The sequence below is a fragment of the Vombatus ursinus genome, unplaced genomic scaffold (genome assembly GCF_900497805.2).
Source record: "Vombatus ursinus unplaced genomic scaffold, bare-nosed wombat genome assembly UNPS02014812.1, whole genome shotgun sequence".
NCBI classification, from domain to species: Eukaryota; Metazoa; Chordata; class Mammalia; order Diprotodontia; family Vombatidae; genus Vombatus; species Vombatus ursinus.
Window position 1 is genome coordinate 106,885,715 of NW_020954590.1, and position 27,338 is coordinate 106,913,052.

A 27,338-nucleotide genomic window follows, 5' to 3' on the forward strand; every position below is an offset into this window, starting at 1 on the left:
TACATATACATGAAACAGATAAAAAATGATCCAAGGTGGTTTATTACTAATTGGTATGGGAGTTAGGAGAAGTGGGAGACAGCATGGGCTTAGTTAGCTGTATGTTCCCTCTCCTATATTTCTGAATCTTAGATTTATCTTGGGGAGCTAATCAGGAGAAGTTGGCTCCAACAATAGGCTTTTGCCTTGTTTCCATGGTAACCAAATAAAAATAATCACAAAACTATCCTTCAATCCTTAATGCAATTTAGTCAACAACATTTACTGAGCACCCACTGTGTGTGAAGCAGTACACTGGATGCTTATAGCAACAACAAATTTTGTTGTCAGAAGTAGAAATTGCTAAGAGAAAATGAACTTCTAAACAGCAGACATCTCATTTTTCCCCCCTGAAAATATTCTCTGAAATAAAACATTTGAAAAATATGCAGAATTATTTCCACACTCAAGTCTCTAGAGGTTATTTTGAGCTACTAGTGCATGAGTGAATCTTTCAAACTTTGCAAAGAAAGAAAAAAAAGGGAAAAAAAGTTGCTTAGAGGAGAAATGCAGCATTCTTTTTCTATGAAATAGAATTCAATTTGGAGAGAAGGGTTAGGAAGCATTCTACCTATATTGGAAAGCTCCTTTGAACTTTTCCCTGAGAATAAGCTTGCTATTTTTTTTCTAATGCAAACATAATTTGTGTTTGTTTGCTTTTGCTGCAACACACATAGATTCCTTTCACTGGCCCCTGGGAAGACAGAAGTGAACAGAAAGCTGTTTAGTATGATTAAGTAAAGCCAGAACATACAATTAAGTGATGGCAAGTGCTAAGACAATTTTGGTGATCTTCAGAAAAAGCAAATTGCTTACAAGCTAGCTGGCACATTATCCAAGTTGAGGCTCCAAATACCCCCTTTTAGAGCTATTCACAGCTTTATGCTGCTAATCCATCCACAGATTGCAATGAACACCAGGTGTTTGCCATCAACCTTCTTACTTGGACATTTATTCTGTGTGTTCGTAAGTGGGGTTATCTCTTGAACACCTCTCTTTAATTTACTCTCAACTACAACTTTAGCTTTTCAGGCAATTTTTTCTTGAAACTCATTTTTTTTTACTCCATCTGCGTTATTTTTATTCAAGTAAAATTGTGCTTTTTCAGCTGTCTTACAATTCTTTAACTATCCCACTATTATTGGCCTCCAAAACTGTATCATTTCCAAGAAGTATGGATAGTTGGTAGACAGAATGTATTAGTCTATATTCACAAATAATTGTTTGCACCATTTTAGCTATGAGTCAGAATCACCTCTAGTCATCACTGTTCTCTTTGACTTCTCCTGACTTCCGGAATACAGTTCTACAGTTTATCTCAGGATTACAGTCAAAAGCTCTCAAGAATCACTTATGTATGCACAATATGAAGGTTAGAGGACCTGAGTTCAAGTCCGGGCTCAGACCAAACACTTGACACTTACTAGCTGTGTGACCTTGGGCAAGTCACTTAACCCCAATTGCCTTAAAAAACAAACAAAATGAAGGTTAAACTTAGTTTGCTCTGGGAATGTATTGATTCTCTTGGGCTTCTTGTATCTCTTCCAAGGCATGACAGAACAACAGTGAAAACTCTCCAGTTCCCTCACAGACTTCTCAAGGAGTTTTCTTTGTAATATTTCTTCAAAACAGTTCTCTCAAGAAAGATGTTTTGATTATCCTCTTTCTCTATTTTCTTATAGTTGCTCTCAATTTATCACTATTAACTTTCTCGAGAATGACAGGTAAACTGCCACTTTCCTCACAGACTCTTCATACAATGGCAGTTAAACTGTTGTCTTTCAACATTCCAAAACTTTTTAAAGAGACAGTAACATTGTCTATGGTCTCTACGGGAGAGGTTATTGAAGATGATGTTACACTAGCACCTCCCCCCTTTCCAAAAACAGAGAAGTCAATAACAGGTGACTTATAAGGGCCTCCATCCTTTCTCTTGGAATGGACCCAAGGAAGAAAAAAAAAGGGACATTATGGCCCCATTAAAAACCATACTTCTGATACCCCACATTTTTCTCTTTTCTCGCTTCTTCTTACCTTTTTGTAAATACTCCTCTCTCAGAATCACCTACCCAGCAAAACTGAGTCTATTCCTGCAGGGGAAAAAAATGGTCATTCAGTGAAATAGAGGACTTTCAAGCATTCTTGATGAAAAGACCAGAGCTGAATAGAAAATTTGATTTTCAAATACAAGACTCAAGTGGAACATGGATAGGTAAACAGGAAAGAGAAAATCATAAGAGACTTATTAAGGTTGAACTGTGTACATTCCTGCATGGAAAGATGATATTTGTAACTCATGAGACCTTTGTCAGTATTTGGGTAGTTGGAGGGGAAAAAATTACATGTACATATATATATATAGATATAGATAGATAGATAGGTAGAGGGCACAGGGTGAGTTGAAAATGAAGGGGTCATATCTGGAGAATAAAATTAAGGGGTGAGAGAGGAATATACTAGGAGAAGGAGAAAGGCAGAGGAAGAACAGGTAAATTATCCCACACACAAAAAAAAAAACAGAAAAGAAAAGGCTCTTACAGTGGAGGGGAAATGGGGGAAGGTGAGAGGGAATGAGTGAATCTTATTCTCATACAATTTGACTTAAGGAGGAAATAACACACACACTCAATTGGGTGTGGAAATCTGTCTTACCCTACAGGAAAATGGGGGAGGAAGGGGACAAGAAAGTAGGAGAATGATAGAGAGGAGGGCAGATTGGGAAAGGGAGTAATCAGAAGCAAATACCTCTGAGGAGGGTCAGGGTCAAAAGAAAGAATAGAATAAATGGGTGGGTGGGATAGGATTAAGAGAAATAGAGTTAGTTTTTCACAGCATGTCTACTATGGAAGTGTTTTTCATAACTGCACATATATAACCTATATTTAGTTGCTTGCCTTATCAATGAGGGTGGGTGGGGAGGAAGGAAGGGAGAAAATTTGGAGCCCAAAGTTTTAAAAACACATGTTTAAAAAAATGGTATCACATGCAACTGAGAAATAAGAAATACAGGAAATGGGTTACAGAAATCCATCCTGCCCTACAGGAAAATTGAAGGAGAAGGGGATAAGAGAAGGGGCGGGGAGAGATAGAAGGGAAGGCAGACTAGGGCAAGGGGTATTTAGAATGCATGCCATATTGGGGTGGGGGAGGGGTGAGATGGGGTGAAAATTTGGAACTGAAAATCTTGTGGAAGTAAATGTTGAAAACAAAAAAAAATAAACAAAGAGTATTCACACACATGCACACAAAGAATGTCAGTTGAAAAAGCGAAAAAAAAAGAATTACTGGTTTTAGGGGGCAGCTAGGTGGCACAGTGGATAGAGCACCAGCCCTGGAGTCAGGGGAACCTGAGTTCAAATGAGACCTCAGACAGTTGATACTTACTAGCTGTGTCACCCTGGGCAAGTCACTTAACCCCATTACCTTGCAAAGAAAAAAAAAAGAATAACTGGTTTTATTTCTTACTTATCAGTATTTGCCAATCAGAAAATCATCCAGTCTTGCTGCAAAACACTCCCTTTCAAATAATAATAACTGATATTTATGTAGATCCTTCATTTTTATCTAATCTGTACCCCACAATGACACTGTTAAGTAGTTATTTTTTAATGGATCTTGTCTTTTTATTGACATAGGGAGCTCCTTTCTGTGGAAATTCCCTCAACCAAAGCAGATTTTACTTCCGCCAAAAGTCTAACAGAACTTCCTGGGCCAACAAGAGATCTAGGATCCTACAGCCAGCATGTATCAGAGGCTAAAATCAGACTAGGTCTTCCTGAAGACTTAAAGTGTTTAAATGACTTGTCTATGGGAAGTGTCATATTTTGTATTTGAACCCAGGTCCACATTACTCTGGTTTGGCTGCCTATCACTGATAGAAATGCAGTTTCTACTGAATTTATCTTTCAACTTTTATTCAGTCCTGGAAAATGAACTCATTGTATCCAATTTGCACATTCTGGTTTAAGATAGTTTTCCATGGTCCATGAGGGGGACAGACTATAGGAATCTGCTCATTTTCTTCATTCTGCTCAATCTTCTAATAAACTGGATTGCTTCTAACTCAGTGCCTTTCTATTTGTGCTGGAAGCTACACTAGGCTAAAAAGTTCAACTCAACTCAATTAACATTTTTAAAATATTTACTATGTTCCAGGTCCAGTGCTAAGCCCTGGGGATACAAACAAAAACAGAAAGACAGTCCCTGCACTCAAGTTATCTTACAGTATAATGGAGGAGGACAATAAATAAAAGGAAGCTGAAAAATGGGGAAACCAGGAAACACTTGGAGTAGAAACCAAGAGTAGCTGATGGAAACTAATGGAAACTAAAAAGTTTTGACCTCTCTATACAGGAAGGCTTTAGGAGTTTATTGTTTTTTCCTTGAGCCCTCCAATCAGAGGCCACAGGCAACTGAGGGTATAAGAAAGTGCTGAGTCTCAAAAGCTGAGTTAGTCTGCATAATTATGAGATTTCAAATGATCAGCTTATCTGGGGAAGTAATAATATTTCTGGAGTCCAAACCAAACAAAGCTGTGGATGGAAAGCAAAGAGTTACCTGGAAAGTTCATACATCACTGAAACAGCATGGACAACTCTCTCAGAACTCGTACTCAATCCCATTCTCTTCTTCATTGATGAGAGTGACAATTTAGAACCTGTCTACATCTCTGCACTGAATGGATGACTCCTAATGCCAGATCTCATCCTATCCCATGACACTTTCCCATCATTATGGAGTAATATAATTAAAGTAGGCCTGCTCCAGTGATCAACAACATTCAACTTTCTTAAAGCCTGTTTCTCACTGTTCTCATCTCCAAGTTTCAGGCAAGGTCTTATTTACATGCCATCTAATTCCAGCAAACATTGATTTAGTGCCAGCAATGTACAAAGCATTGGAATGAGATATAATTGTATAAATTATTATTATTATCACTATTATTATTAATGTTATTATTATTATGCCCTGGAGGATATGCAAAGATAAATTGGATAAATTCTTCACCCTTGAAAATAATCAAGTCACATTGGGATAGGTTTGTGAGGGAGCAGGAAGCACATCCTGGGGAATTTGAGTTTCCTGTGCTGCTTAACAAATGACTAATCCTGGTGTGCTGGGTAGAGTAGGGGGGAGGATGGGGAGAAAGGCTGCCCTAGGCAGAGGCTACAGCAGATACCTTTCTTTCAGGACTACTGTTTTGATGATGATTATTTAAAAGCATTGTTCTAGGCTCTGGGGGAGAAATGAAATTTAGGTAAGACATGGTCCTTGTCTCCTCTGAGCTTATAATATAATACATGATATCAGGAGAAATTTAACAATGACCCTTTTTATTTGCCAAAATAGGGATATTGTAAAGGGGCTGTAGACAATGAAATTGGGAATGCAAAACTAAAATTGTGTTTTTCTGAGAAATTTATACTAATTATGATCTGTTTTGCAAAATGTTTACCATTTATTTCTAGTTACCATGTAGAACAGTAACAATTATGTATATCATTAGATATGGTTCAGTAGAATTTTATTACAGGTTTATTTAATTTAAAAAATGCACCACTTTTTTATTGCTGTTTATGTAGTAGAGTGAACATTTCTCTGTGGGAAAAGTGCTAGAAGCATACTTAAATCCTTTCTCTGATACACTTGTGTAAATTCAGGCAAGTCAGAAAACCTCTCTGAGCCTCATTTCCCTCATCTTCAGCATACGGATAGCAATTCATGTAATACCTATGTCATTACTTTGTGAGGAGATACTATATGAAAAAGCACTGTCTGACTTGACTATACTCCCAATCTGATGTTTTCCTTTTGCATTTTTTTCTTTCTCTATCTCTTCTCACTACAAATTATTTTCCTGGCCATTGTATGTAGTTTGTTCCCCATTTCCCCTAAGTTAGAGTAATGCATCCTGTGTAGTTTTAGTATTATCTTGCTCTATGTCTGCCCTCCCCCCCCCCATTTTTCTGCCTCTATAGTTTAAACTAAATTCATTCTTTAGCTCTCTGTCAATTCTTCTATTTGCATCCTTCCATCTGGAACCTGTATCTTCATTTAAGGGTCCATGGGTGTATATTTTCATATCATTGAGAACCATCACCTAATTCAGATAATCTTTAACATATTTTGGACCCCACACTTACATTCTAAAACAGAAATGTCCAAGCTGTATATATGTGGTAGTCCCTGAATCAAAATCTACATTTTGGGGGAGACAGTAGTGTCTATTTTGTGAAAAATTCAAAATACTACATCAACTCAATCCCTGTATTAAATGCTATCTTCAAGCAACTCATTAAGCAAAGACTAATGGCATCCAAAGCATTTTGCAATTTATTATTTTTTTCTCTTTTTATTCACATTGTAACCCTTAATTCTCCTTTTCTTGATGGAACATATAATGATAAGCTCCTTTTATAATCAAGTCATCTCTTACAGTGATATGTTAGGTGGTTGCTATGGAGCTGGAGTCCAGTTGTTTCATTTGGACACCAACTAATCTTCATTAGATATTTTAGCATTAACCATCAATATAGATACCCAAGGCAGCTTTTACATTCTTTGACATAAAAGAGACATTGGCTTCATGGAATCAAAGTTTTGAAAAGCTATGCTCAAAGACCAACATTGTATGTTCATCACTGTTGGGAACTTGTACCCTTGAGGAATGATGCATTAATTCAAGTGCTGACTTTATGGAAATTGTAATTCTAGAGCCTACATTTATTTTAGTGATCTTGCTGAGTAGTGGAAGTTATGCTAGTTAAAAATTCTTTTTTACTTCATCATGGAAATGGTGCCTATAAGCTTGTCATATTTGATTTTTCAAGGGTGTGTGATTAGTTTCAGACCCAATAACACTCACTTAGAGCTAAGGTGCCATTTCTTTCTGTGAAGAGGCTTCTTTGAAAGACAGGTGATCATTTCTAAGAGCAATTATGGTATATATTTACCACTTAACAATGTCATCAAGAGAAGATTTTGTCAAATTCAATGACTTTTCTTCATCAAAGTCTAACAAGAGGTGTGATTTTGACAATCTGAAAAAAAAGCTTGGAAGATTCTCCCAAATTTTAAAGCAAAACAAATTGGATTCAGAGAATAAAAGAGCGTTTTGTTTTGTTTGCTTCTTTTCCTTATTAAACATTGGTTAGGTCAACTTTGCCTGCCTAATGCAATGAGATTTTTCCTTCTGCCAGAGTAAGTGGAATCACCATCACTCAGGGTTATCACAGAGTAGGTATTTATAGTCTTCCTACCTATAATGAATTTGTGAAGTTTCTAGAAGTTTCTCAAAAAATAATTATTATACTGAGAAACTTCGATTGAATATGATGTGATTTTAGGTAATGCTATAATATGAAAACAGAGACTAACAGCGTCTTAATAAAATAATATGTATTAACAGTGGTTATTATTAGCACTTTTTTGGATCCCTTCTTCTCTCAAGAGCTATTCATATCTGCTGGAAAGCAAGGCTGAAAGGTAAGGCAAACAATAATTGAAAGGAAATGACCTTACTTTTGCCTACTGAGGTATTAATAACGGCTACTAGAAATGGCATGTTTCCTCTAATACTTCTATATTTTTTCACAGGTTGTTATTGATCTCAACATTTCTTACCCTGTGCCAGGTTATGCATTGAATTGAAGCATCTTACCTCATTTTGAGGAGGATAAAACAGTGACATGATATGGGAGAAATCCCCAAAATGAAGAACCTGGAGCATCTTGGGTACAAGTAGCCTACCATTCCAGATAATGATAACAAAGATCCACTGGTGCTTCCAGGAGGGGAAACATAAAGTGATACAAAAAGAAAGATTTCCAGGGCTTAGCGAATATTTCTAGCACACTGCATGAACTCCTAAATTGAACTTTTGGTAGGACATGGTTTTGCTGTTCAGTCATTTCAGTTGTGTCCACCTCTTTGTGATCCCATTTGGGGTCTTCTTGGCCAAGATAGTGAAGTGGTTTACCATTTCCTTCTCCAGCTCATTTTTCAGATGAGTATTCTGAGGGAAACAGGGTTAAATGATTTGCCCAGGATCACACAGCTAGTAAGTGTCTGAGGCCAGATTTGAACTCAAAGAGCTAAGCCTTCCTGACTCCAGGTCTGGCACTCTATCCACTGGACCATCTTATTATGTGCTTTTATGGTCAAATAGTTGATTTGTTTTGCTTGACTACACATATTTGTCACAAGGGAGGGTAAGTGATAGTATATTCCTGTGTAGTGAAAGACATGCCAAAAATATATAATAAAATACATTTTTAAAATTCACTAAAGAAAACAAAAGTGTAGAAGGTGGCAAATAAGATTTGTCACAAATTTGTAAAATTATATATTTATGTATGTATATATATATGAAAATGATGACTGGGAATCCAACATATCCAACATTTCTTATGCAATAAATAATCTTTCTTTTTTCCTTTGGATTTTTAAACATTTCTATTGATTGGTTATTCTCAATTTTCCCAATAAACAAAATTAGAAAGAAAAGACAAAACACTTTGACCTGAAATTCTACAAGGAATATCAAAACAAGAAACATGTGATGCTCAACAGAACAGAATTCTTAAACAAATGCAAGTGATTTTTATGTAGAAAATGGAAATATATACACAAAAAGATCATTGTGTCCTCATAGGGAACAAAATCAACTCACAAAAAAGCATGAAGATGTACAGATTTAATCAAGGACAGTTTGTGAAGGATGAATACAAATGTATGACATGGTTTTGAAAAAAGATTGTCAGTTTCAGAACTAAAAATTAGAGGCTACAACACTAGATAGCAGCCTATCTGAAAACTATCCATTTTTTAAATAAAAATGTAGATTCTAAGCTAAATAGGAGTCAATATTGTGATGTGGTAGTCAAACCCAGGAATGGGGAAAGATAGTGGTCCCAAATATCTTCCCAGAGAAGTACTTTATCTTTATTGACCTTTATCTTATATTGTTATCCTCCACGTCCATTGTGCTATAGACAAGCAACTCTTCCATGTCTCCTAAACACACCTTGTACTTTTCTCTTTGTTTACCTTCATTCACAATATTCATTGTGCTGTACATGTTTCCTAATCCTCTATATTTATAAAAATCTTGCCAAACTTTTAAAACTCAATTCACATTCTACCTTCTCCACAAAACCTTCAATGATTTTTTCTCTTAGTCATGATAACCTACTTCAGACCACACGAATTACCTTGTTTTTCACCTCTCAGATAAACTGATTACATGTTACTGTGTATTACAGTTTTCTATGTATGCATTTAAACCCCTTGACAAGTTGCAAAGTCCATAAGAGTAGGTCCTTTGCACTTTTAACATTGTATACTGCCTTAAGTCAATGATTTCAAACTCAAATAGAAATTGGGAGGGGGAAGGAGGAAGGGTGACTAAATTGTACAAAAAATCCCTATGTTTCATATATCAATTTAGAAAATCACTTATGATAATATATATGTTTTATTGCATTTTTATTTATTTTGTTAAATATTTCTAAAGTATATTTTTATCTGGTTCTGCTGCAATGGAGAGTTATGTGGACTAAATTCTGCATTTGACACCTCTGCTTAACTACTCAAGTAAATTCTATTGCAGCATAGCACATTTGTGAGTAGAGAAATAAGTTTGAGTAAAGTTGAGAAAATAGTGAGATTCAAAGACTAGAGTTTGGTCCTAAAATCAATGAGATGACAGTAAATAAGCTAGATAGATTATTTAATTGACCCATGGTTGTTTAGTAGGAAAAGTACTGCACTGATATATATGGTCTGTGTTACACTGGTCAAGTTGGTTAACCTCTCTGAGTTACTTATTAAATTCCAATTAAAATCCAGATCTGTATAAAAAAGGGAGGGAGGAAGATACTAAATACAACTGAGATCAATAAGTCAACCAGCAGTCAATTTGCATTTATTAAGTACTTACTATGTGAAAGACACTGTATTAAGCACTGGGGATACAAACAAAGACAAAAGGCAGAAACCATTTCTGGCATAAAGGACATCAAATTGCCAATATTAGGATTATTTAAGGAAAGGACTATGGCTGAATCAGAAGAAACATGGAGAAGCAGATGCAGAATGTTGACAACTATTCCTGTGGCTAAGAACAAAATTAGTGACACTCCAATTTCACTACTCATTAAATTACTCTGATTCTTGAATCAAAATTGTACCAAAATGGTTATTTTCTCTTAAAAGTTTGTTTTGAAAGGCAGAACTAAGATGGTGACTTTTCCAACATCTCCCTCCAAACAATGCTAAAATAAAACCTCAAATCAAATTCTGGTGTGACAGATCTAACAAAAGGTTTGAGTGAGACATTTTTCCAGCCCAACACAACTTAGGAGGTTGTCAGTAGAGGTCTGTGACATTGGGGTGGCCACTGGCTTAATACACAGCATAGACACCAGGGGCAGGCCTTGGAAGCTGATGAAACAGTAGCAATGGCAAATTTGGGAACTGTCAACCCAGAGATGGTAAAGGGGTAAGAAAAATGGCCATAAAGAGATTACAGGGCATTCTTTCCTGGCATGGGGTATAAAATCCTGTTGAATTGCCTATACACAGTCCCAGGTCACAGTTTCAAGGAGAAGAGGAGCACTTCTGGTCATTCACAAGGGAGCAAGAGCCCTAGTCTCATCTCCAAGCTAGAAAGGAGCACTAGAGATTGCAGCTGCAGGAAAGCAAGGGCTCTGGTTCCAGGATGGCAAAAATGATTGTGTTCATTTACAAGGGAGCACAAACCCTTGTCTCAGTTCTAATGCAGAAAAGCGTATTAGCACTTGAGGCAGTAGGGAAGCAAGGTCCCTTCCTGGGTAAAGACCTGTATTCTGATCTGTACCTTAAATCATACCACTTGGAAGCATAAAAAAACTTACAGACCCCCAGAATGAGGTATAAAAGCAGCAGCATGGAAACCTGAAGCTTGAGAGAGTGACCCTTCCACCATCAGAGCAGAGCTGTACTTTAACATAAAGTTAAAAGTCAAGAAATAGGCTAGAAAAATGAAAAAGAAAAACAACAACAAAAGAAAGAACCTAACCATAAAAAGTTACTATGGTGACAGGGAAGACCCAGACACAAACTCAGAAGACATTGATGACAAAAGAGTTAGAAGCAAAGCCTCAAAGGTAAATATGAATTGGACAGAAGAATTCCTGAAAGAGCTCTGAAAGGAATTTAAAAATCAAATGATAGGTAGAGGAAAAAGTGGGAAAAGGAATGAGAGTGATGCAAGAAATTTATGAAAAGAGATTTAACAGCTCAGTAAAAGAGGTACAAAATAGTGAAGAAAATAACTTAAAAAAAACCAGAATAGTATAAATGGCAAAAAAAGGCACAAAAAATTCACTGAAGAGAAGAACTCGTTTAAGAGTAGTATTAGCCCAATGAAAAAAAGAGGTTCAGAAACTCAGTGAAGAAAATAACACTTTCAAAATTGAAATCAGGCAAGTGGAAGCTAATGACTCTAGGAGATGTCAAGAAACAATAAAAGAAAATCAAAGGAATGAAAAAAATAGAAGAAAATGTGAAATAGTTCATTGGAAAAAAACAACAGACATAGAAGATAGATCAAGGGAAGATAATTTAAGAATTATTATACTACCTGAAAGTCATGATAAAAAAAGAGCCTAGACATTGTATTTCAAGAAATTATCAAGAAAAACTGCCCTAATATGCTAGAACCAGAGGATTAAATTGAAATTAAAAGAATTAATTGATAATCTACTGAAAGATCCCAGAATGAAAATTTCCATTGCCAATTCCCAGAGCAGAAAGGTAAAGGATAAAATATTGCAAACAGCCAGAAAGAAAAAAAATCAAATATAATAAAGCCAGAGTCCAGATCACAAAAGATTTAGCAGCTTTCATATGAAAGGAGTGGAAAGTTTAGAATATGATATTCTGATATGTAAATGAGTTAAAATTGCAACCAGGAATAACTTACCTAGAAAAACTGAGAATTATGCTTCAGGGAAAAATGGATGTTTAATGAAATAGAGTACTTCTCAAACATTCCTGGTGAAAAGAACAGAGTTAAAATGGAAAATTTGACATTCAAACAGAAGACTCAAAATAAGTATAAAAAATAAACATGAATGAGAAATCATAAAGACTTAATATTATGAAACTTTTTTTACATTCCTACATGGGAAAATGATATGTGTAACTTCTAAGAACTTTATCATAATTAGGGCAATGGTGTGAGTCAATTATGTTGGGATGATCTCATAAAAATATTTAATGGGTGAGAAAGAGGGATGCATGGGGAGAAAGGAGAGGAAGAAAAGGGAAAAATTATTTCACATAAAAATGTTCTGGCCTAAAGAACCTTTTTACTGGTGAGCAAAATAAGAAGGGGGGGTGGCAACATTTGAACCTCACTCTCATAGGAATAGATTCAAAGAAGAATCATAGAAAAGTTGGGGTAAGGGCAGAGTCAAGATGGCAGAGTGAAAGCAGTGATCTGCTTGAGCTCTCCCCAAAGCCAAGCAAATACCTGTAAAAAATGGCTCTAAACAAATTCTAGAGCAGCAGAACCCATAAAAAGACAGAGTAAAACAAATATCCAACCCAAGACAACCTGGATGGTTGATTGGAAAAGCCTATTGTGGCAGGGTGTGAGAGGAACATAGTTCAGTGTGGGTGGGCAGGAGAAGACCAAGCCTCAGCAAACCTGGAGCAGGTCTCAGAGGACTGAATCATAGGCAGCTGTGAAAATTTCCAGACTTCTCAACTGACAAACATCAAAGACAATTTAGAAAGTCAGTAGGAAAGGTCCATGACTGCAGTGAGAAAAAAGCTCTGTCCTAGCACAGCCCCTTTGTGGTGGCTGCTTCCAAAGCTCTCAGCCCACAGACTGAGGTAGAAGAGAGTGGCTGATCAGAGGGAGATTGCAGGGATCTCTTTGCTGGTGCTAATGCAGGATTCTCTTGTTCTGCCCATGCTTGGATCTGGGTCACAGTTCTGAGTGGTGGTCCTGGGGCAAGGAGGAGCACTGGCTTGGTGGAGCTTGTAGTGGTGGTTGAGAGGGAATTTTCCTCACAGTTTCAAGGCAGAAAAGAGTGCTTGTGGTCACTCATAGACCAGAGCACAGGCCAGGAAAGCAGTAAACACCTCACCCTTGATCATACCACCTTGGTAGAACTGAAAATTTACAGATCCCTAGAAATATCTCTGAAAACAGCTGCACAAAACCCCGAAGCTTGGGACAGTACATTCTCCACACTAGAAGCAGACTCCTACCTTAACAAAGAGTTTAAATCTCAAGTAATTGGCTAGGAAGATGAGTAAACTGTGCAAAAAAGTCAGACCATAGAATCTTTCCTTGGTGAAAAAGGTCAAAACATAGAACCAGAAGAAGACACCAAAGTCAAAGCTCTTAAATCCAAAGCCTCCAAAAAAAATATGAATTAGTCCCAAACCATGGAAAAGCTCAAAAATGATTTTGAGAAGCAAGTAAGAGAGGTAAAGGAAAAATCGGGAAGAGAAATGAGAGTGATGCAAGAAAATCAAGAAAAACAAGTCAACAACTTGCTAAAGGAGATCCAAAAAAATACTGAGGAAAATAACACATTGAAAAATAGCTTAACCCAAATGGCAAAAGAGGTCCAAAAAGCTAATGAGGAGAAGAATGCCTTTAAAAGCAGAATTGGCTAGATGGAAAAGGAAGTCCAAAAAGCTCACTGAAGAAAATACGTCCTTAAAAATTAGAATGGAGCAATTGGAAGCTAGTGACTTCATGAGAAATCAAGACATTGTAAAACAAATCCAAAAGAATGAAAAAAAAATAGAAGAGAATGTGAAATATTTCATTGGAAAAACAACTGACCTGGAAAATAGATCCAGGAGAGATAATTTAAAAATTACTGGGCTATCTGAAAGCCATGATTAAAAAAAAAAGAGCCTAGACATCATCTTTCAAGAAATTATCAAGGAAAACTGTCCTGATATTTTAGAACCAGAGGGCAAAATGGAAATTGAAAGAATCCACAGATCTCCTCCTGAAAGAGGTCCTCAAAGGAAAACTCCTAGGAATATGGTAGCCAAATTCCAGAGTTCTCGGGTCAAGGAGAAAATATTGTAAGCAGCCAGAAAGAAACAATTCAAGTATTGTGGAAATGCAATCAAGATAACACAAGATTTAGCAGCTTCTACATTAAGGGACCAGAGGGCTTGGAATATAATATTCCAGAGGCAAAAAAGATAGCATTACAGCCAAGAATCACCTACTCAGCAAAACTGATTATAATCCTTCAGAGGAAAAATGGACATTCAGTAAAATAGAGGACTTTCAAACATTCTTCATGAAAAGAACAGAGCTGAATAGAAATTCTTTCAAATACAAGACTCAAGAGAAGCATGAAAAGGTAACCAGGAAAGAGAAACCATTAGGACTCATTAAGATTGAACTGCTTATATTCCTCCATGGAACGATGATATTTGTAACTTATGAGACCTTTGTCAGTATTAGGGCAGTTGGAGGGAAAAATTTTATATATATATATATATATATATACATATATACATATACATATACATATATATACACACATATATATGTGTATATATATGTATGTATGTATATATATGTAGAGAGATAGAGGGCACAGGGTAGTTGAAGATGAAGGAATGAAATCTGAAGAATAAAATCAAGGGGTGAGAGAAGATTATACTGGGAGAAGGAGAAAGGGAGAGGTGGAATGGGATATGATCATCTCACATAAAACAGACAAGAAAAGCCTTTTACAGTGAAGGGGAAATGGGGGAAAGGTGAGAGGGAATGAGTGAATCTTGTTCTCATCAGATTTGGCTTAAGGAGAGAATAACATACACACTCAATTGGGTATGGAAATCTATCTTACCGTACAGGAAAATGGCGTAGGGAGGGAACAAGAGAATAGGGGCATGTTAGAGGGAGGGGGTAATCAGAAATGAACACTTCAGAGGAAGGACAGGGTCAAAAGAGAGTGTAGAATAAATGAGGGGTTGGATAGGATGAAGAGAAATATAATTAATTTTCCACAGCATGACTACTATGGAAATGTTTTGCATAGCAACACATGTATAACCTGTATCTAGTTGCTTGCCTTCTCAATGAGGGTGGGTGGGGAGGGAGGAAGAAAGAAAATTTGCAACCCAAAGTTTTAAAAACAAATGTTAAAAATTGTTTTCACATGCAATTGGGAAACAAGATATACAGGAAATGGAGCACAGAAATCTATCCTGCACTACAGGAAAATAGAAGGGGAAGGAGATAAGAGAAGGGGTGGGGGGAGATAGAAAGGAAGCCAGATTAAGGGAATGCCCATCATCTTGGGGTAAGGAGAGGGATGAGATGGGAAAAATATTTGGAACTCAAAATCTTGTGGAAGTGAATGTTGAAAACTAAAAATAAATATATAAAATAAAAGAAAGAACAAAAAAGTAAAAAAAAAAGAATCACATACTCAGCTGAATATAAAAATATATCTTAAATAGGTAAGTATGAGGGGAAAAGGATAAGAGATTGAGGGGGGTAATAGAAAGGAAGGAGGGTTAAGGGAGGCAGTGGTGAGAAGCAAAACTGACTTTTGGGGAATGTCAGGGTGAAAAGAGATAAACAGAAGAATAAACAGGGAAAAATAAGGTGGATGGAAATATATTGTTAATAATCACAAGTGTGAATATAAATGGGATGAACACCCATAAAACAAAAGCAATAGCAGAATGAATTAGAAACCACAATTTCTGCTATTGCTTTTGTTTTATGGGTATTGTTTTAATTATACTGGCTCAACCTACCCATGAGCAATTAATATTTTTCCAATTGTTTAGATCTGTTATTTGTTTAAAAAGTATTTTGTTAATTGTGTTCATATAATTCCTGGGTTTGTTTTAGGAAGTAGTCTCCAAGTATTTTATATTGACTGTAGTTATTTTTAATCTTTGTCTCTCCTTGTTTTAAGTGTGTTTCATGTAAGTAAACAACAATTCTACCTAAATTAGTTTACTTATGCAGTGCCATACCAATCAAACTACCAAAAATTATTTTTATAGAGCCAGAAAAAAATAATAACATTCATCTGGAAGAATGAAAGGCCAAGAATATCAAGGGAATTAGTGGAAAAAAGTTAAAGATGGTGACCTAACAGTTCCAAATTTCAAACTATAATACAAAATAGTATTCATTGAAACAATATTATACTGGCTAAGAAACATAGTGCTAAATTAGTGGAATAGATTAGGTACATAATACATAGTAGTAAATGACCATAGTCGTTTAGTGCTTGACAAACTCAAAGATCCAAACTTTTGGGACAAGAACTCAACATTTGACAAAAATTGAGGGAAAACTAGAAAGCAATTTGGCACAAGCACTTTGAAACAATTGTTCAATCAATAAACATTTATTAAGGATGTATTAAATCATCAACAGGATTACCCCAGACCTTCCCACCACAAGTGTGGCAGAGTCCAGACCTAATATCAAACCCAAAGTCAGGAAGTAGTTGGGAAGAATGGATAAAGAACCCAACTAAAATGAGCTATTATGGGAGCAGGTATTCTCAAGACACAATTATAAAAGAGAACAATTCCAAAACATTTATAAGCAATGCCCTAATGAAAAACACAGCTTGGGCACAATCTTAACTAGAATTACTGGGGGCAAAATGGAGCAAGAGTTTTTTTTTTAAGTTAAAATATTTTTAAAAAATAAATGGAATGAGAATGTTTGATGAAAAAAATGGAAAAGGGGGAAGAGCTACAGAAGAAAGAATTAGAAAGGAAATTAACAGCTTGACACAAGAGATGTAAAATTTTGCCCAAGCAACAAATTCCCTGAAAACCAGAATGGACCAAATGGAAGTCAATTACTTCAGGAGGCAACAAGAAATAGTAAAACAAAGGCAAATGGCTGAAAAAAATAGAAGAAAATGTAAAGTATCTTGTACCAAAAGCAACTGACATGGAAAATTGGTGGAGGAAAAAACTGTTTAAGAATCACTGAAGTGTCTGAATGGGAGGGAGGAGAGAGAGAGAGAGAGAGATTATAGTTCAAGGTATCTCGAACTAGATGGCAAAGTATATAATCCACTCCCTGGAACATCATAGCAAAAATTCAAAGCTTCCAAGTCATAGAAAAAATACTGCAAGCAGCCAGAAAGAAAGAGTTCAAGTATAGAATATCCATGATCAGGATCGCACATGACTTTGCAACCATCCAATCTGTAGGGTTGGAGGACTTGTAAGGCAAAGGATATGGGCTTACAGACAATGATAATTTACCCAGTAAAACTGAATCTAATGCTACACAAGAAGAAATTGTCATTTAATGAAGTAGATGACTTCCAAGCATTCCTGATGTAAAGACTAGGGCTGCAGAGAAACTTAGAAGTACAAATATAGGAGTGAAGAAAAACCCAATAAGGTAAACATGATTGAAAAATGAAAAAGGACTAAACAAGGATAAACTGCTTAAATTCAAACAAGGGGAGACGATGTATATGGCCCCTCTGAGCCCTATCACCATCAAGGTTTATAGAGGAAATGTAATTAGAAAAGACCTAAGAGTGATTCTGTTATGACTTGATAATTTTGAGAAAATAATGTAAAAAGAGGGTAAGAGGAATACACAGTAGGGTTGGAGGTAGGGTGGGGAGAAAGGACAGTGAGGAAAAGTTTATTTCATGTAATCATGGTACCCAAGCAAATATATAAACAAAGATATAAGAGGGGGTTAAGGGGAACAGCTGACACTTGAACCTCCTATGAACTGGTCAAAAGAAGAAAATATACACATACATTTGGCCAGAAAAAGAAATTTGATTAAATAGAAATAGGAGGGAAAGGGGAGAGGGAAGAGCAGATTTGGAGGGAGAGAGGTCTTGGTGTTCAGTCAATTCAGTCATGTCTGATACTTTATCACCTCATTTTTTGGGTGAGGATTCTTGGCAAAGTTACTGGAGTGGTTTGTCATTTCCTCCTCCAGTTCATTTTACATATGAAGAAACTGAGGAAAATAAGGCTACATGACTTGCCCAGGATCACACAGCTAGTGAGGGTTTGAGGCCACATTTGAACTCAGGTCTTCCTGATTTCAAGCCTGGCACTGTATCCAGTGTCACCTAGTTGCCCTGAGGAAAAGATTAATCCTAAGCAAAGTAAACTCTGAGGACATATGAAAATATTCTTGGCTCTTTTTTAGGTGGCAAAATGGTAATTTGAGAGGCTGAACAAATTGGGGAACAGATGAACAAGTTACGGCATATGAATGTGATGTAATACTATTGTGCTGAGCTCACAAGCATAATGACCAACCAAGGTTCAGAATACTAATGATGAAGCACTTTATGATAGAGAGGTAAAGGACTCAAAATGCAAAATGAGACAATTTTTTTTTTCTGTTCACATCCAATGTGGAAATTTATTTTGATTGAGTTTACATGTTTATAATGGGTTTTGTATTTCATGTGTTCTCAATGGGGATTGGGGCAAGAAACAACTCTTGGTTGATTAGAATAAATCTAAAAGTTTTTTTTAAAATAAAAGACAAAGTCTATACCATCAGAGATAAAGCTATTATAGACAATTTTGGATCATTCATATGTGCATGCTATTCTGGGTGCACTCTCTTCAATCAAGCTTTAGCTCTAGGCTGTCTTCACAGTCACTGAATTTTTAGGAATGCAAACTAATGTTACTATTTACCCTGACAAAAGTAATTAAGAAGACAAAGCTGATTGGCATTAGGTTTTCTTTTTTGAGCAACATCAAAGGGAAAACATTTTTTTTCTGATTATGTGATATTTAGGATTAGATATACGGTTGACTTTGTTCCTTTGTATAAATAATTGAATATGTAAAATAGAGAGCTTGTTTTGCTTTCTGCTTTGTCATTTAAAAAATGAAACTGATATTTCTAGGATCCTATGGCTATTCATTTCAGTTATAATGTTGTGTGTGTCCTTAGAGGTGAAATGCAACCTGGGGATGGGGAGAGCAATGACACACAGGAAAGAGGGGTAGAAAATTTATACATATGTACACACACACACACACACACACACACACACACACACATTTACCATAGGGATAGAGATAGATTCTCTGTTTAGTCACCATAACTAAAAGTTGAGTACTCAAGATCAAAGGAAGAGACTTTGTTGATATATATTTCATAATCCCTCAAAGCATAGAAAACATGGACCAAGATTTCCCTGGGCAAAGAAGCCTGAAGCTATTAAGGGTGGCTGGGGAAGGGGGTGGAAAGGAGAAGAATGAGAGAATTATATGCTGGAAGAGTGTTGTCTTCTGATTTTCCTATTGTTCTATTACTGATTAGGTTTAGGGAAACCTCTCCCAAACAAGATTGAGCCAAGAACAGTGTCTGGGGAGAAAATCACACCTTGGCAGTATTGGGACCAGCTAAGAGGGAATAATTAGTTCTTCTCACCAAGCTTCTACCTTCTGCCCCACATGACTGGCTGCTAGGCAAATAATTTAAGTTCCTAAATCCTGGAAGAAGGAATGTGCTACTTTTGCCCCTGTTTTTAATAGAAAAGAAGTAAAGAGAGACCCTGGATATTTTGTATGTTTTAGCTCTTGCCTATACTGATGCAACCAATTCTTCCTAGTCATCTTTGACCATGCCATTTTCACTTGATTTTTACTCCCTCCCTCAGAGGAATATTAGAATCCATCCTGCAAACCACCCAGGGCATTCATAGGCCAGTCATGGCCTTATTTTATTGATTTACAGGTCTCTATAGCCTTTTCCAGACATCTTCAGACATGACACTATGTATGTGTCTACCCTTTCCATCTTCTCTATATGTGTTGTACTACTCAATTGAAAATGTAAGCTCTGTGGCCACAGAGATTGACTTGCTTGCTTTCACTTATATCTCCAGTACTTAACATAGTGTCTGAAAAATAGTAAGTGCTTAGTAAATGCTTTGTCTGTCTGTTTATCTGTCTGTCTATCTATCTATGTCGCCTTCTCCCCCAATCAAATCAACTCTAGTGACTTCCTATTGCCTCTATGTTCAAATCTGAAATCTTTGGTTTGGATTTTAAAGCCCTCCCTAACCCAGCCTCTTCCTACATTCCCAGTCTTTGTACACCTTATACTTCCTTTCCCTGACATACTCCCAATTCCAGGTATTTTTCACTCGCAGCTTCCCGTGCCTGGAATTCTATCCTTCATCATCTTTGCCTCCTAACTTTCCTGGCTTCCTTCAAGTCTCAGCTAAAATCTTTCCTTCTGCACGATGCTTTTCCTGATCCCCCTTAGTTCTAATTCAGTATGTTGTTTACCTGCAATTTATCTTGTATATTACTTCTTTGTACAATTATTTGTACATTTTGCTCCACTTCTCATGAGACTCTCTCTCTCTGTCTGTCTCTGTCTCTCTCTGTTTCTATCATTATGTCTCCTATATAGTGATAGGCAAGAATTAGGAGAGCATCTATGACAGAATTGTCTCAGCTACGAAGGATCTATTTTTAATAGCTAATCCAGATATTCCCTTATAGCAGGAACCTGGCAAATATGGCAGTCATAATAAAATGAGGCAAACATTTGTATTCTGGTTGCCTGCAGATGACACTGGTATTGAAAAAGATATTTTCTATAATCTTATGACCTCTCCTAAACCCAATCAGAGTGCTTCAGGTAACACTTTCATTTCTTAACAAAAAAAAATGGACCTATAGAGAGCCTTGAAAACATAGCCAGAAGTCATTTGAATGTGACCCAACATGTCAGTGTGTCACCATGATTGAATTGAATAAGAAACAAAAAACAAGACATGATTAGATTTGGTCACCTATGCCCACATTTAACTCACAGAAACTTATGAATCATAGAAGACACAATAATATTTCACTTTTACTTAGTACTTTAGTATTTGTAAAGCATTTTCCTCATCATAATTTTAACAGTTTGGTAATGTACATAATATTTTCTCCATTTTGCAGATAAGCAGACTGAGCCTTAGAGAGTTTTAATGTCTTATCCAGTGCCACACCTATTAAGTGGCAGAATCATCTATACAATTCAGCTTTTCTGCATGCACTAGGGTACTCCTTCCACTTTCAGATGTCACTTTCCACAGACCTATCCTTTCTCTCACTGATAGCAACACTGAGGATATAGAAAGTACAAAATAATGCTTTTAGGAATTAGAAATACATATCTAATATACAAAATTATCTTTTATATTGTAATAATTTTCCAAAATTCGGATCAATTTATCTACTAATTATAAGGCATCTAAGTCTGTTCAACTCATGTTTAGTGAAAAAAATGATGGACTTAGACCTGTCTTCTGTCTACTAGCTATCTATATTAATAGATATCCTAGTTATCTACAGACATAGATAGATATAGCTATAGACTGATATACAGATAGATACATACATATTTCAAATCTAAACACATCATTCTTTTCACTGAACATGAGTTGAACAAGCTTAGATGTCTTATCTCTGTATATCCTTATATCTATCTTTCTATTTTATTATTATTGTTGTGGTTGTTGTTGCTACTTACAATACTAACCAGGAGATTTTAGACAAATAACTTTACTTCCTTCTGACTGAAGTTCTTTACTTATAAAAGGAGAGATTTGGACTAGCTAGTCTCTAAGTACCCTTCTGGTTCTAAAGTTCCATGATTCTGACTCTCCTTGCCTCTCAGGACCTGTGCTCTGTCAAGTAACATAATCTCTTTAGCTCAAGCAGCAATGAATGGGGCAAAAATAGGTAGTGATAGATTGATTAATAGCAGGAAGACCAGGAACTTAGATTATGGTGTTTTCTTTCTATTCTTAATAGCTGCCTAGGCAACACTTTGAAAGAAGTAAACGCAATGTCTGGCACTATATAAATGTTCTTATTTCTTATTGTTATTATTATTTCATAAGGAAGAAAAAGTATGTCTTTTTAAAATCAAAACAGGGATGTTTAGCTTTGGAAAACATTTCCAGTAGGATAATACTCCAATATTCTATGATAACACAGAGGTGAACCTGAAGTTTTAGATGCTATACCAGTCATAACACAGGCACTGCAGGTCTTACCCGGCTGAAAAGTTTTTGAAGATAGATCCAATAGTCAATTGTTTATCTATTGTTGAAGGATCAACCTTGATCTGAGGCGTCAAATTCCCCCAAAGCTAACTATTGGGTGATGAGTTTATCTGGTCATATCCACTCATAAAATCCAACACAGAATCACAAAACTAGAGCTTGAAGAGATCCTAGAGTTATTTAGTCTAAGTTCTTAATTTTCCATATTGAAAAAGAAAACAAAACAAAACTATTGTTCGTAGATGTTAAGTGACTTGCCTTACATTGGTTTTAAGAATCAGGAGTGAATTAGAATCCTGATCCTATGACTATGGAATCAATGAATGCTCTTGTCAAAAGAAGTCTTACAGGTATAGAAAATGATTTAGGTTATTGGAGAGAGACCACCATATTGACGAAATTGGTGTTGTTTTGAAGTATTAAAATACATAGAAAATTCAGGTTGTCTGAATTCTGGCTTGGCTTGTACATCTGGTATGCCAGATTCAAGTCTTGAATAATATTTGGTTCTAAATGTGAGCCTTACTCTAGATTGAACTGGAAACATTGAGAAAATTTACTCTATGAAAAAAAAAAGTGGTACTATTATAAAGGGTGGAGGAAGTTTTCAAAAAATCTCAAGCTCCAGATTTTATGAAGCAATAAAAAATACTCATAGTAGTTGGAACAATTTCATATTTGCATATGAACTATGACCAATGATTCATTTGGAAAACAATGTGAAGATAAATTTACAGTTTAGCTCATGGTCTGCATAGCTCAGTGTAAATGAATCAAACAATATGCAATAAATTTCATGGACAGTTAAGTTTTAGCTCTCATGGTGTAAATCACAGGTGGGCTCACATTACCGATAGATATATTGGAGGGATGATAAAAACAGTAAAGGGAAGAAAAAAGTCTTATCTAGCTTTAAGTAGCTGAGCTTCAGTAGAAAGTGAAACACAGTGGGGGAGACAATGAGTAGCGTTAGCAGAAGAAAAGAATGAATCCCTGAACCTAAAATAAAAGGAGGAATCAAAGCCCTGGCACCTGCATGACCTATCTGAAAAGTCCCAGAGTGAAATAAATCAATCCCAGTTCCAATTTGTGACCATGCTGAAGAAATGGGTCTGGTCAAATCAAAGTGGGCTGGGGGTGGTGGTAGTGGTAGTGATGGTGTAGTGCTGAGGTACATGAGAAGTTTGTGAGGGGGTAGAGAGAACCCACTGTGAAGCTATTACAAATCTGATCCAGTTCAGTCTTATGCCATCAGATGAGGAAAATTTAAACAGTTTTACTGTCTGGCAGTGGAGCACTTATGGATTTTATTTCCATGGGAATATATAATTTCCTTTTGGCCAAGACTAGAGTCAGGCAACCTACAGCATATAGTGAATTCAACTCTCAGTACTACTGTGTTAGAGTCCACTGCTGCCATTGGTTTGAAGATAAATTCCAAATAAACTCATGAAGTTTAAAAAAAATGATGGGACTTTTTGTGGACAGGGAGTGGGAATGAATCTGTGTATTTGTAAATGGGGCTCCAACAGCCAAAAAAAAATTGATTCTGTTTCAAAAGATAAAAGCCAAAAAAGAACTCTTTAGTGGAGGAATAGCTTAAAAGTCTTTTGTGAGCAGTCTTCACTGCAATTTCCCTTGAGGAAAGCTATAGTTCAGTGCCACATTTGCATGTCTATAAAACCTTTGCAATCTTGTAGAAGTATAGATTTTAGTTAAATAAATGAAATACAATTCCCAAGCTAATATGAAGTGATAAGATTAAGTTCACTTCATGCCGCATTCTCAAAGTGATTAAAACACATATCTAGATATTGTTAAGGAATCCCTTTCCCCTGTTTTATATAATTGTAGAACCAAGTTTTCCCCCCCTTTCCTTTAAGTTACATACGACTGAAAAGTTTCCCCAGTGTTCTTTCCTCAATTATTATGGTAGCTTCATGAAGGTTCACATGTAATCTAAAATTGACTTTGTGGTTCCAGTGCTTAGACATTTAACTGAACATCATCCTCTATACACATGCATGCCCGGCGACACACATACAGCCCCATTTTCTGTGTGCTAAGAGAGTAAAGGTACCCGAGCTATTGGGAAAATATTTTCAAAACTTTTTCAAGGAATTCATATATGACAGGAGAGTCATAAGGTAAGTAAGTGGGTGGAGGATGGGGAGGTCAAAGACACAGAGACACAGATTTATTGGGCTCATAGGGAAGCTAAGGAATCACCTAATTCCTAAATAGTCCCTTTCTACTCCTAGTGCTACTCTCAATCTCAAAAGATTATATAAAACAATATCAATTGATCATAAGCTGTCAAAGACTATAGGCTCCCAGTGGGAGCAAAAGGATGGCATCAAGAGAAGATATCTGTAGCCCTTCTGGGTCAAAGGAATGACTTATCCCTCCAGACTCTTCAATGACCACACTACAATTGCACCCCCATCCACACATGTTCTCTACTTATGACTACTTTTCCCACTGTTGTGAGTGTTTTTTTCTTGGGAGAGAAGTGCACTTCAGTTCTATGGGGGAATTGTTTTGTTGCCTTAAAAATAAAATTATCATCTTTTTTGTACCTTTGATTTGAACTGATTACGTCCCCTGGCTAATTAGTAATAGTGCATGGTATGTAGTAGGTGCTTAATAAATGCCATTTGCCTTGCAGTTTGACTTAATATGATATTGGGAGGACACAGATGCACAGAGTACTCTTAGCCTAGGGTAAGTTTGTTTGAGGGATCCATTTCATAAACCCTGGAGAGATGTCTCCCCATTCCCCTTTGCTATCACCTAATGGTGCTCTATTCTTTTTTTTTTTTTTTTGGCAGTTGGGGTTAAGTGACTTGCCCAGGGTCACACAGCTAGTAAGTGTCAAGTATTTGGTCTGAGGCCGGATTTGAACTCAGGTCCTCCTGATTTCAGGGCCAGTGCTCTATCCAGTGCACCACCTAGCTGCCCCCAATGGTGCTTTATTCTTTAAAAGATAAATAACAATAACATCTAGAGGTAATTAAACTGGGTTGGCAAATTGAGAGCGCATTATTTAAGACAATGACCAGAATGTTAAAAGGCATCTTGCGTAATTCCAGGCAAAATGCTGAGGTGCAGCTGGGAATTGTTAGGAAACCATAGCAGCAGGCAGACCAATTGGTTGAGCTAACGTTAGTGAGGCAGTGACTTATTTTAGACTATGAGATAGAGTCATAAATTAGCTGCTAATAACAGTACCTGGAGCTGAAGACCAAAGGACAGAATTCAGAGTTATGCAGGGACAAGATGATCAGCTGCATACTATTCTTACCAGCAATAACTACACATGTAGAGAATAATCCTCACTATGAATCTCATCTTCATATACAAATATATTAATTATATGTGGGTGCCAATTTTGATTTAGTTCCTACATTTACCTTGTATTAACTTTATATACGAAGATGGATAGATAGATAAATAGATAGATAGATAGATAAGTAATTTCCCCCAAAAGAATGAAAGTTTCTCAGTGACAGAAAGTCTTTTTTTTTCCCTATGTATCCCTAGCACCTAGAACAGTTCCTAGCATAAAGCAAGTGTTAAAGAATTCTTGATCAAAAACTTTTACAGATCATTTTAAGTATTCTATACTAATATGACCCTCAATCCTGGACACAGCAGATATCATACCTGGCATCTTGACCTGTGGCATTTGTGTCCTCTCCTCCTTATTAGCAAGTTTCAGGAAAGCATCATTAACAATGATTTCCTGGAATGTGGCTAATCCATCAGCAATGAAATTATTCTGTTCACTAAATAAGTTCTTGGACCTCATTTTGTGCCCGGGATGGACGGCAGTAGGTTAGAGAGACATTTAAGCAGCTACATTATCTCAACTAAAGAGTGGTCATGACAAGTAAAAGAAAGGAGTCCTTTTTTAGGACAGAGTAACTCTTTCTGAACAAAGGCTAGGAGCAGAATAGGAGGTTAAGAGGCAATCCTATCAACAGGAGAAGGCTACAGATGTTAAATAAGAGACAAACTTCATATGTGGAAAAGTCCATTGCTGTTCGTATGACTTGTTCAGAGATGCTTTCACAGAGGATAGGGATTATTGTCAAGAGAACTTGTCTTCCCATCTTGCCCCTCTCAAGTTTCCAGTCCTTCACACTGCTTCCAGCTTGATTTTTATATACAGATAATGTCACATCACTACTCCACTCAAACAATGCAATGGTTATTCATTACCTACCAAGTAAAATTCCAACTCATTCGTCCAGCATTCAAGGCCATCTATTACCTGGCACATCAGAACTTTCTAGTTTCCATGATCTGAATTCTAACCAAAGATGTCTTAACAAAATTTCTTCTCTGTGACTTGACTTAATTTATAATTCTCTTTGTTCTTACCCTTGTTGAAATCCTATTCTTGTTTTAAAATAAGATACAACTTAAATCATATTTTCTCTGACATCCAAAATTATTCAATTAGTAATTATCCTTCCTGACCTCAGTTTCCAAAACATTTAGTTGACATCTCTAACAAATTCTCATTATATATCAATTTGTATTATCATCACTTAAGTGATTTCATATCATCTACTAATTGTATGTTCCAGTATCAGAAGCTCTGCATCTTATTTTGTCTCTATATCTCTCTCACAATCTAGCACTTCACATAGCAGTTATTTAATAAATTCATATTGGATTTGAAGTAGGATCATCCTAGAAAATGAAGGAACATGTGTGTGGAGTGTTTTATTAGCTGAATTTTACTTATAATTTCATTTGGTGGGAATGGAAATACATGTACAGTATATAAGAATTTTGTTATAGAATATACACAGGGGAAATTCCTCTCTATATACATATCATTAATCTCTTTCTTCTTTCTATTTTTCCCATTCATAAACATTCATCCCTCCCCACTGCACTATTGTAAAAGAAAAATAAAATGAAAAGAAAGCAATACACTTGTATCAAATATGCAGCTTCACATGAAAAAATTTCCCCATTGTCAATATCTGGAAATACACATGTCATTCCTCTGTCAGGAGCTGGGTAGCATATGTCATCATTAGTTCTTTGGAATCATGACAGGTCATTTCATTGATAGAGATCTTCAGTCTTTCTAAGTTGTTTATCTTTACAACACAACCATTAATTTCAAACATATAACACAATGTCTATACTTTGAAATATAAAACAGTCAATAAGGTGATTTAGAGCATT